This window comes from Vicia villosa, linkage group LG5 (genome assembly GCF_029867415.1).
Source record: "Vicia villosa cultivar HV-30 ecotype Madison, WI linkage group LG5, Vvil1.0, whole genome shotgun sequence".
Classification (NCBI taxonomy): Eukaryota; Viridiplantae; Streptophyta; class Magnoliopsida; order Fabales; family Fabaceae; genus Vicia; species Vicia villosa.
In genome coordinates this window covers 85,438,345-85,449,256 of record NC_081184.1, presented here as the reverse complement: position 1 = coordinate 85,449,256, position 10,912 = coordinate 85,438,345, and the positions used below count along the sequence as shown (strand labels likewise).

Sequence of the window (10,912 nt, the reverse complement as noted above, 5' to 3'; positions counted from 1 at the left end):
GTCCTAAAAATAGTTTTCAATGTCCTCTGAAAAATGATCTTCATCTTCAACAAAGTCTTCAGCAAATTTAGCTCTTTTTGGAGAAGAGTCACTAGGACTATTATCAGGTTGCCCTTTGTCCTTATTTATCCTCTTGCCAAATTTTTGAAGATCATTTAGAGCATCTTCATTGGGAGAGGAAGTTTCTTATTCATCTTGGACATCACCTGTATCAACCTAAATGGCTATATTCAAAGAGCCTTTGTTAAGCGCTACGCCACTTGATAGGGGTTAGGGCGAAGGAGTAGCGGTGATGGGTGGAACTTCATAGTTAGTAGAGGAATCAAAGGGAGTTGTTTATTTCTCCTGCAAATAAGTAATAAGCATTAGATCGAATAATAGAGTAATTCGAAGGTAAAAAGAAGAATGACGTATAAACTATGATTATACATTCAAATCATCATTGTTCGAAGCATTGCTTCCAATGTGCTCCAAGACAATGTTACTAGATGGTTAGGGATCAGTTTTCTTCTTGGGTAGAGGCAATATTTTGATTTCGAAGTTTTGGTTGGCTGGTTGATAGGAGGCGTCATCAGAAGTTTTACTCTTCTTTTTCTTCTTCTTCTTCTTGGTCTTGAAGTGGGTAGGAGGAAAATCCTCATTGTCATTATCATCGTCTTCGATGATCACTGGGCTTTCATAAATGGATTTCCTTTTCTTGGGAGATTTGGGTAGTAAGCCACTGGCCTGAATGATGTCACAGTTAGAAAGATAATGCAGGGGGTAAATAATTCAATGAGAAGTTTTCGAAATAATACCTGTGCACTCTTCAATTTCTTGGTATCAGGTGCAGGGTCTTGTGTAGAGGAAACATCCTTGGTGGAAGTGGTAGCTTGTTTAGAAGCGGTCGTCGAACTTGTCTTAGATGCAGGTTTCTCCCTCTTGATTACCTTTCTTTCAATATCTATAAGAAGGTACATTATTGAGGTTAGTCAAATACTAAAATACCAACTACCTAACTAAGAAATAAACATATCACCAAACACCCTAATTTACCCCTAATACAAAATTTAATTACCCTTACAAAAGCCCTTTTTAGTAATTTGCTAAATACAAATTTAATTCCAACCAATCAGCATTTCCCATATTGCCAAATGGCACTCATTTTTTTTCAAATTTTACTTAGTACACACCATTATCCGGGTTAACCTATTGTCCAGTTAATCACCTTTCCCATTTCCTCAACTTTTCACTACTATCCCTATTATTTCAGATTTCATGTGTCTCTCTTCATCTTCACCTCCCTCTCTTGTCATCTCTCGCTTCATCTTCACCTCCCTCTCTCGCCATCTCTCTCTTCATCTTCACCTCCCTAACCCTAGCTGCCACCACAATCTCTTCTTCCTTCTTTAAAACCCCTTCCTAACAGAGAAACCGCGGTTTGGTGTCGTTGTTGTGTGAATCAAGAGTGAGCCGATGATGATTGTTGAAACACAGTGTTTGTGTGAACTGAGAGGGAGTCATTGATGATTGTTAAAACATTGTTCTTCACCCCTTCCGATTTCTCCCGTTTTACATCTTTATATTTGTCAAATGTTTACATATTTTTGGTAATTTGGTTTCAACTATTTTGATTTGTGGACAGGTTTGGAGTTTACCCCTTATTTTGCATATTTGCTTACTTGGTTGTATTTTTTCAGATCCAATTTTTTGGAGTGATGATGTTCATGTTCATATTTTAGATCTTTTTTTGATTTACAGTTTGACGCTATTGCAGATATGAAGACATATTTCAGGAGGTGTACAAAGAAAGGAGGCAGCAACAGTTTGAAGAACACTCCATATCGGTTATTTTGATGTTCATAAGCTAATATTTTTATGCATTACATAGACACATTAATGGTTGACATTTGAGTTACTTCAGGTATGAGCATAGGCTAATTGGTGATATGGTGGCATATGCACTCTAGAGTGAAGGTGGATATGTTTGGGCTTATAAGAATTTTGATAGTGGCGTTCAAAGTGATTTACTTGCTCAAGTTAAAATAGAGACCTTATCGTTTATATTGAAGCATGATGATTGTATGTATGATGTCAGTCAGAAGTAAGCTCCACCAACATTCCTAATTAGTTGTTACTTAAATCTTGAAATTTGTATGTCTTGGATTGTCAGTTCTTGTAGTCGATTATCCTTGTGAATGTGATTATTCTGGTGTGGTTGTTAATTTCATTTTCTTTAGTTCAATATATTTGTGAAATGAAAAATAAAACATTTGAAATTTGTGTAATGAATAATTCTGAATGTGTGCAGGATTCGGCTCATTGGGCCTCATGAATTGTGTGTTGGTATGCATTAGATTCCTATTCTTACTATAATAGTGATCATCAACTTTGTATCTCTATATGCTCTTGGATGTCTTATGATGCAACAAAAAGTTGTAGTTATCTTCTGATGGCAAGACATTAGAAGTTGAGGCAACTCATGGAACTGTAACTCGACATTTCTGGTTTCATCAAAAGGGACAATAATCCAGTACAAACAGTATTGCTTCCATATTTGCATGTACACGAGGGCTGGAACATAGGTACTCTGTTGCTTGTTTCAAAATCTTGTGCATTTTGATATTCTTTTGAACTTTTCCCTTTTTTGAATATGTTATTGATATAGGTATGTTCTCATGTACTAGAGCCAAGCAGGATAATAATGAAAAGTTATTGGATTTCGCTAAGAAGTTGGAGACTGCATGTTTGAGACGGTAGAGTCGGGAAAGATGACCAAAGATCTTGCCCTTTTGATTCACGGGCCTAAGTGAAACTCCTTTAGTCTGTTATTACTCATTTGAATATTTTGGTATTGCAATCATCTTATGAAATTTGTATTTCAAGTTTTAATTTAACTTTGTTATTCTTGTGTTCTGCTTAGCTGACCCCAGGGCCTTATTGCAGAAGATGTAAAGGTAGATTTGTTAATTTGTGTTAGTTGGTTAGGATTGTAGAATGAGTAAATTAGTAAGTGGTTGGTAATGTTTGGTTTTGCTTATTGTTATGCTATTGGGGCCTTATTTTATGTTTAATTTAGTAGTTTCTTGCAGCTGGTGCAAACCTTATGCTTATTACACGCGACATTGAGAAGACATCGAAAACTCTTGTAGTTGAGCTTAAGAAGATGTCACAATAGGTGAATCATTTACTTCTTCTCCTTCTATGTATTTTCCTGTTTAAACATATTTATTTAGTAGGTTTACTTGAAACTTCCCATTTCCTGCATATATAGTAGTGTGCTTCTTTGCAATTATTTTAATTGTATTTTTGTTAACACTTGAGTAATAATATTATGGCTTACTGGCTTTATAAGTTTTTCCAGTAATCTCTATTTAATTTGTATCCTTCAATTAAAACCTTTTCATTATCATGTTTCACCATTTGAAGGCTATTCTATGTCCAGGGTTGAAGGAAAGCTTTTCATTATCATAATTCACATTGAAAGTTAGATGGTGCTTTTACATTTACAAGGTTTATCGAGAAGCATCGTCGGCTTGCTAATGATTTCATTAGACAGGATCCATGTTTGTTGGAGAAATCTATGTCCATTATGCTCAAGGCTGGGACAGCCAGGATATTTATTCCTCTGTAGGTGTGAAAATTGAGCTCATGCGACGGTAACGGCAAGCAAAAAGGTAATGATAAGGTGACAGCATCCACATGGTGGCGACGGCGAGAGAAAACCGTTGTTCTGAATGGTGGATATTAAGTGAAAGTTGGATGGTTGTTAACATTTGATCTGAAAAACGTATATATTATTTTTGTATTTTTTGAATGAAAAAGAAAAAATAAGGGTCTTCATATGGATCGTTGGATTGATTGAAGAGTGCAAATTAAGTGAAAGCTATGGTAACTTTTTTGGGCTAAAGTCACAGAAGCCTGGTCCCTTTTGGTTTATGTCTAACTGTGAAATTTTTTATATCTACATAGTACCTTTGGTCCATAATAAATCATTGTTTCATTTGTATTTAATTGATTAAACAATTAACATTTACACGTACTATATCAGTTAGGTCGACTCGCTTCATGAATAAAGGTGTGCACATAAACTAATGTTCAATCTACCTCGCTTCATGAATAAAGGTGTGCACATAAACTATAGTTTCTTGACATCTATATTATCTATGTTATATTTTATGAATCTTAATTTAACATTTTTCATTGGAGTTTTTAAACTTCTTTTTATGCATTTGTAATACATTATTCATCTTAAGATTTGAATTACTCGTGCGGGCGCACGGGTCTTCTACTAGTTTTAATTTAAAGAGTAATCAAAAGGACCAAGGAATCCTTTGGTTCCACACCTTCACATGTCTGAGATACAATAGAGACAGCTGACAAGTCATAGTGAAGAAAACCTTTGAAACTGTCCAGAGTATGCTTAGTCGAAACCACCCTTTTAGCAGGTTTTTGAGTCATTTTTTAGTTCATTGAAAATGTTTCCACAAGTAAACCAACTTTGATAAGGTGGATAAAATGCTAAACCAAAGTCAGCATTGGGTGACTTTGGAAACTTTGGTGGTTGTAACTGAAAAGCTAAAGTATATCTAGCCCAGACTTTATAGAAGGGGAAATTTTCAGTTGTGGGAGTTTTCTAGTAAACTTCTCTTTTAAGGTTTTTGTTACATCAACAATGGTTCGACTAAGATCATTTAGATCATAGACAGTTTCAAAGTATTTATGGAATGCCTGGATTTCCTTGATGTGTGTTTGCTTACCTTTCTGGATATTTTCATGCACAGACGAAAAAGTCTTTGTTAGATGTTTGCTAATTTGAGCAGTATCGAACATGTTGTTTGTATAAAAGTTTGTCCACCAAGAGTGAAAGCCTTTCGTCACATATAAGGCTGGTTGGAATGGAGTAAGTTTGAATTAAGAAAAGTTGGAATGATAGCTTTGATACTTTGTAATTGAAAAGTATATTCCACTCTTGCAACATAAATTTCTCATTTTCGATTGAAAAGAGGTTCTGGAATGAGTTGGCATAGTCCAAATTATCGAGAAACGAAGTTTGGCTGGTAGGCTAGTAAGCAGACATGACTCTTGATTTGCATAATCCTAGAAACTATGAGTCTATGAAGAAGGAATGTGCGCCATATGTATTTGATGGTTGTGCTTGCATCCGTCGAAGCGTCATCAAGTAGTGAAGTGAACCAATCAGGGTCGTATGTTCGACTGGAGAAAGGAGCCATATATGGAGTAAAGTTATGATGTTTCGAAAACATCATTACATAGCTAGTGAAACATTTATGAAGATTTCCTGCATCATCATTTGGAGTCAATTGAAGCAGTCTAGTCCATTCGATGGTTCGATTCAGGACATCAGGATCCTTCTCATTCACTGTTCCAGAAGTGTGAAGCGAGGGCTCGAAAGTTGCATTCAGCCATAGATGAAGAAGCCAGTAGGGGCCATTCATAAGCAAATTGGTACCAGCTTCGTATCCTTTCAGTTTGGAGGTATCAAACCCTAAGCTTTTGTAAAGTCCAACCAAAATTAATTCACTTAGGCAAACCTTTCGACCAAAATGTAATTGATTCTCCAAAGTCAAGAATCTCCTACTACTTGTAGGGACTTGCAGCAAAGACATACTTGGATAACCACAACACAAGGAAATATATATGTTTGACGTCAGAAACTTCCTCTCCTTCGATGTTGTAGAAATTCTTGTACGCAGTAAAGATAACATGTTTGACTTGAAAGTCGATAGTGTTGTCTGCTTGTAAGTAGGGGTCGAATGCATCTCCAGTAGGACGAAGTCCAGTAATTGTAGCAATATCAAAAAGAGTGGGAGTGATCATTCCACAAGGAAGGTGGAAGGTGAAATTCTGGTATCAGATATGTGATGTCGAATGAGATGTCATGACACAATATCTGAGTTATGAACAAAACTAATATAACAGTAATAATCAGTGTGCAGAAAGTAAATAACACAGTGATATGTTTACCCAGTTCGAAATAATCCTTCCTACTCTGGGGGCTACCAAGCCAGGATGAAATCAATATCCGATAATATCAATACGAAGTTAAACAGGCTCAATTTACCCTTTTCACTTAATCACTACCCTTCCTATGACTTCTACCTAAGACTCACCTAGGTATGAGGCCCTCCTCAAATCCCTTCCAATCACAATCCCCTGTGAAAAAAATAAAAACCAAATAAAAATAACCAGAAGATAATCTTCCAGACAAACTACTCCTCGATGCTTTAAAGCTTATGAGGATGCAAATACTCTCCTTGCTTAAAAGCTTCGGAGATCACAACAACATTTAACACCTAAAGGTTTATGAATGTACACATATGAAACACACAGAAAATAAGGATTCCTAAACCCTAAAACAAATAATATCAGTTCCACACCTAAACTAGGTTACAGCCCTTCTATTTATAGATATGACTTTTTCTGGACTGGGCTTCAAATCGCAACAGTGAGGCTGCCAAAATTCTGCTACTTGTCCTCCAAGGAATTAGGTCTTCAATCCAATCTTTCCAATAATGTCTCCAATAATACACAGCATGGAAATCTTATGATTGAAACCATCTTGGTAAAAATATCAGGTGATTGATTTCTTCGAATATTCTGAGTTGAATTAAAGATTCTTGTAGCAAATAAAACCGCCTGATCCACTTGTCAGATCAGCTTCTGTAGCCAAGATGTCATGCTAGGATGTTCAACATGTTGAAGTCTGAATGCTAAGTCATCTAGCATCTCTTCCAACATGATCTTCTTCAATATGTTTTAGCAAAATGCCTGCCAACAACCAGAGAGCCTTCAGAAGGTATTATAAGTATTATCCCAAAAGTACAGAGATGCTAATAACAAAGGTTGGCAATAGCTAAAGCCTAGCTTCGACATTTGGATTAAGTCGAAGATACCTAAATCCTTCCAAGCTTGAGCTTTCTTTTTCTCAATTTTAGTGAGCCAGTTTATGTATGGTTCGTCCAGCGTAGAACATGGTCGAAAGGGACTAAAGTTTTCAGTTATGTAGTATAACTGAAAAACTTTAATGAAGAACCTTCGACCCTGGCGAAAGAGAAGTGGTGTCTGCCTTCCTGGGAAAAACGACAGTGATGGCAGAGAGCCACCGCAGCCATCGTAACAAAGTTGTGCCACCGGGAAAAAGGAAATATGGTGGTCCGAAATTGAAGAAAGAAAAAAAGTAATTTCTGATGCTAAAAAAAAAATTAACGATCAATATTAAAAAATATTAAGATCTTTTATTAGAAAAAAAAAATCCAAATAACCATATTTAATAATTTATTTACACCAAAAACCATGTTTTCGGCAAAATTACGCATATGACCAGGTTTCAGAGGTGGTCTCCACATAGGAGCCACCTCAGGTTGCGCCAACCCCCAATTTCTCCTAACCTATGCGCCACCCAGGGTGGCATCAATGTACATTTTTTCAATTTTAGCCACCTAGGGTGGCGCCTATGCACACTTCCCTTTTTTTTTCTTTTTTTTTTTTAAATGTTTATATACTATTTTTTTTAATTTTTTTTATTTATTAATAAAATTGTTTTTAACATAAATAAATAAATTTTATTTTGTTTTTTTTATTTATTAATAAAATTGTTTTTATTTTAAAGTATTAAAAAAATATATATATTAAATTGCAACAGATAAAATCAGTGAATCAGCTAACTCGAGCGTCCACGGAAAAGAGTAGTTCATTCATTAATTAAAAGGTACATAGAAAATAACCAACAGAAAAAGATAAAGTAAAACATCTAAGAAATCACCACGGTTAAAACAATGTCATTAGGTCCATGCATCATTTGAATGACATCAATGTCGTATTCCACGTTGTCCCAGAAAGTTATCGTTGCTCCCGTCACATCATCAGCCCTTGTTTTAAGCCTCTTGATGCTTCTTATCTGTTCGCCGGCCTCGTACTCCCCCTCTAAAAATCTCAGGAGAGTCCTCTTGAGTTGCTCGACGGAAGAGATATTCCAAAACATAACCGGCATGGGAGGTTTGACGGCGGAGAATATGACATGTCCGTTCCTTCTGCGATACTCCGGTTCAGGTTCGGCACGCCATGTTGATCTCAGGGGCGGCAACTCTGTTGTCCGGTGACATCCATCTGGCCTAATGGTTGTCCGGCGAGGCATGGTTGTGTTTGTGTGATTGTTTGGTATTTGGAGTTTGTGTATCTGTGTGTAAACTCAACCATAGGAGCCCCTAATTTATAATAGTAGTGGGTAGAAAAAAGTAATGATGTTACGTACTGTTTACAAGCACGCCTAACATGTATGATAAATGCAGACACGCTGATCAATGACTGACTTGATGGGACTAGACGAAAGCATGCGTATTTGACTGTCCAAAATAAAGAGTGGCAGTATGGTCCATGAGGACAAACACACAACGAGATAAAGACATAACTAGTTGATTTAATAAAGGATAATACAAATACATAACCAATAGAAATAGAAATAGAAATAGAAATACAAATACAAATACAAATACTAATACTAATACTAATACAAATACAAAAACATTATCAATAAAAATACAGATACAAAATACAAATGACATACAACTAATTATTGGTGGAATTTGATCCACGGTTAGGACAGGTATTTTTATTGTGCCCGACTTCACGACATATGCTACACTTTCGTACCATTTTCTCATGATCCATCTCGGTTGTGATCCGGGTGCTGTTCGGACGACCTCTTTTCTTTCTCCGCATGTTATCATTATGCCAAACCACGTCCCCTTCATACGCAGGCCAATAATCCTCCTTTGCCATCACTTGAAATGAGTTGTTGTACACCCCGAGCAAGGTATCCGCCTTGTAAATGGGAGATAAAAGTGCTAACGGATCTTGATGCGCATACGAACATGCTGCAATTACATGAGAGCATGGCATCCGAAAGGCTTGAAACTTTCCACAATCGCACCAACCTTCATCTATAAGAACCCTGTATTATTGTCTCGGAAGGCCCTCGTTATGGTCAATCGTTTCTTTAACACTGAAGGTCCGGTTGAATCGATCGAAAGATGTCACAATGTGGCTGTTGGCTTTGGCAGATTGCTCTTTCATGAATTTGACGCATGTTTCGCTCCATAATTGTCCGGATTCTATAACTGCATTCCAACGCTCACCTCTTCTTGCGAAAAGAGAAGCCATCCTATAGTATGTTGCTTCCACCAAGGCAGTAATCGGAAGGTGTCTGATGCCCTTAAACACCCCGTTCATAGACTCCACAAGATTCGTAGTCATGTGCCCCCATCGCTTCCCGTTGTCGTATGATCTGGTCCATTTCTCTCTAGCAAGATTGTCTACCCATCTGCCTGCATCTGGATTTGCCGCTACAATTTCATGTCGATAATATTAGAACGTCGGTTGAGTCAACGCATATCCGGCATTGACAAGAGTCTTCCGAAGAGCCCTGTCCTTTATCTCCCGCATGAAATTTTGTGCGATGTGTCGAATACAGTAAACATGCGTTGATGTAGGGTTTTGCCACCCGTTTGCTGGATTGTTGTACGCACTCTCGATGGCAGCATGTCTGTCTGAAATCAAGCAAAGTCCAGGTTGGGGGGCAACGTGTGTCCGAAGATTTCTGAGAAAGAAACCCCAACCTCCAGCAGTTTCTCCTTCCACAAGAGCGAAAGCAACAGGAAATATGTTACTATTTCCGTCTTGAGCCACAGCCATTAACATGGTGCCTTTATATTTTCCGTACAACCAAGTTCCATCTATTTGAAGAATTGGTTTGCAATATGAAAATCCTTGTACACATGGGCGGAAAGCCCAGAAGAGCCTGTGGAATATCACATTTCCTTGAAGTGATGTTCCGTCTGGAGATTGCGCCGGAAGGGTCTCTAAAATAGTAACAGTTCCAGGAGCATAAATTTGAAGCGCATATAAGAAATGTGGGAGTCGTTTATACGAATCCTCCCAATTTCCATACACAACTTCGATCGCCTTGGTCTTCGCCAGCCACGCCTTTCTATAAGACGGAGTGTAGTTGTACGTTGCAACGATATGAGAGATTATCGTTTTCACCTTTAACGATGGATCTTTTTCAACTAGAGGCAAGATTTCTTGACAAATGATGTCATAACTGAGCTTACGGTGATCTTGTGAAACATTTGTGTTAACACATGTGTGATCTTGGGAAATATATCCTATAACCCATGAGTCACTTCTCTTCCTGTATGATGCATGCAACCTGAATCCACAATCAGTGTTTCTACAGTAAATTTTGTACCTTTCGACATTGGCGCGATCAACTCTAAAATCAACATTGTTTGCCATATGAAATCTTTTTATGGCCATGATACATGCCTCCTTAGAACGAAATCTGTCTCCTACTTTTAACCGTTGATCTGTTTGGGTGTATGGATCATAGAAAATATCAGTCGATGGTTCGTCATCCCCATCAAAATTCAGGTTCCTCATGTGCACTGGAGGCATATGCACTTGATCTCGTGGTACAACAACTTCCGGTTCATCTTCACTTTCCTCGTTTACCAGGTTATCAACTTCTATTTCCGGTGCTTCTTCTTCTTCATCTACAACGTCGACCTCTGCTTGCTCGTCTCCAAGTGCATTAATGACTTGTGACTCAACCATTTGTGTGGGTTGAACTTCTGGTAGAGTAACATACAGTTCTATGCATTCGTAACCAGAATACTCATGATTGGCAAACATATTCTGCATGTCTTCATCGTCTTTGATCTCAACTTGGAGGATGTTTATATGTTACTTGGTCTGCCCATTGATGGCAAGGCTGTTAATGGATCTGTTCAACATGCTAATTTAATGTGTGAGAGAGTGTTGGGAAGAGATCTAGTTGTGCCTACTCAAGGTTCAAGAGGCCAGGGTATCAGTCTGGCCTCCCTTAGAGCTTACTATGATGAACTCGTCTTTA

General features: G+C 37.6%; 1 long non-coding RNA gene across 1 annotated transcript; it reads left to right on the top strand.

The window, feature by feature from the left end:
• The first annotated feature begins 1,838 nt into the window (after positions 1-1,838).
• Positions 1,839-2,329, top strand: LOC131606812 (uncharacterized). Its single transcript, XR_009285057.1, has 3 exons — positions 1,839-1,956; positions 2,052-2,083; positions 2,291-2,329. It is a non-coding gene; the product is annotated as an uncharacterized LOC131606812 (long non-coding RNA).
• The last annotated feature ends 8,583 nt before the right edge of the window (positions 2,330-10,912 follow it).